Raw genomic sequence first — 1685 nt, 5'->3', positions numbered from 1 at the left:
TGTGGCAAAGTCGTGGCTAAGTACTGAAAAGAGTGGCAAAGTACAGAAAAGTTGTGGCAAAGTGCTGCAAGGTCGTGGCAAAGTACTGAAAAGTGTGGCAAAGTACTGAAAAGTTGTGGCAAAGTGCTGAAAAGTGTGGCAAAGTACTGAAAAGTTGTGGCAAAGTGCTGAAAAGTGTGGCAAAGTACTGAAAAGTCGTGGCAAAGTCGTGGCAAAGTACTGAAAAGTGTGGCAAAGTACTGAAAAGTTGTGGCGAAGTGATGAAAAGTCGTGGCAAAGTACTGAAAAGTGTGGCAAAGTACTGAAGAGCTGTGGCAAAGTCGTGGCAAAGTACTGAAAATAGTGGCAAAGTGCTGCAAAGTCGTGGCAAAGTACTGAAAAGTGTGGCAAAGTACTGAAAAGTTGTTGCAAGGTGCTGAAAAGTGTGGCAAAGTACTGAAAAGTTGTGGCAAAGTGCTGAAAAGTATGGCAAAGTGCTGCAAAGTCGTGGCAAAGTACTGAAAAGTGTGGCAAAGTACTGAAAAATGTGGCAAAGTACTGAAAAGTTGTGGCAAAGTGCTGAAAAGTGGGGCAAAGTACTGAAAAGTTGTGGCAAAGTGCTGAAAAGTAGTGGCAAAGTACTGAAAAGTCGTGGCAAAGTCGTGGCAAAGTACTGAAAAGTGTGGCAAAGTAGTGAAAAGTTGTGGCGAAGTGCTGAAAAGTAGTGGCAAAGTACTGAAAAGTCGTGGCAAAGTCGTGGCAAAGTACTGAAAAGAGTGGCAAAGTACTGAAAAGTTGTGGCGAAGTGCTGAAAAGTCGTGGCAAAGTACTGAAAAGTGTGGCAAAGTACTGAAGAGTTGTGCCAAAGTCGTGGCAAAGTACTGAAAAGTGTGGCAAAGTACTGAAAAGTTGTGGCAAGGTACTGAAAAGTCGTGGCAAAGTACTGAAAAGTGTGGCAAAGTGCTGAAAAGTAGTGGCAAAGTGCTGAAAAGTGTGGCAAAGTACTGAAAAGTTGTGGCAAAGTGCTGAAAAGTGTGGCAAAGTGCTGCAAAGTCGTGGCAAAGTACTGAAAAGTGTGGCAAAGTACTGAAAAGTTGTGGCAAAGTGCTGAAAAGTCGTGGCAAAGTACTGAAAAGTGTGGCAAAGTGCTGAAAAGTAGTGGCAAAGTGCTGAAAAGTGTGGCAAAGTGCTGAAAAGTAGTGGCAAAGTACTGAAAAGTTGTGGCGAAGTGCTGAAAAGTCGTGGCAAAGTACTGAAAAGAGTGGCAAAGTACTGAAAAGTTGTGGCGAAGTGCTGAAGAGTCGTGGTAAAGTACTGAAAAGTGTGGCAAAGTACTGAAAAGTTGTGGCAAAGTCGTGGCTAAGTACTGAAAAGAGTGGCAAAGTACAGAAAAGTTGTGGCAAAGTGCTGCAAGGTCGTGGCAAAGTACTGAAAAGTGTGACAAAGTACTGAAAAGTTGTGGCAAAGTGCTGAAAAGTGTGGCAAAGTACTGAAAAGTTGCGGCAAAGTGCTGAAAAGTGTGGCAAAGTACTGAAAAGTTGTGGCGAAGTGCTGAAAAGTCGTGGCAAAGTACTGAAAAGTGTGGCAAAGTACTGAAGTGTTGTGGCAAAGTTGTGGCAAAGTACTGAAAAGAGTGGCAAAGTACTGAAAAGTCGTGGCAAAGTCGTGGCAAAGTACTGAAAAGTGTGGCAAAGTACTGAAAAGTT

Source organism: Saccoglossus kowalevskii, unplaced genomic scaffold, assembly GCF_978046115.1.
Source record: "Saccoglossus kowalevskii unplaced genomic scaffold, keSacKowa6.1 SCAFFOLD_60, whole genome shotgun sequence".
Classification (NCBI taxonomy): domain Eukaryota; kingdom Metazoa; phylum Hemichordata; class Enteropneusta; family Harrimaniidae; genus Saccoglossus; species Saccoglossus kowalevskii.
The sequence above is the reverse complement of the archived record's forward strand: the minus strand, read 5'-3'. Positions refer to the sequence as shown.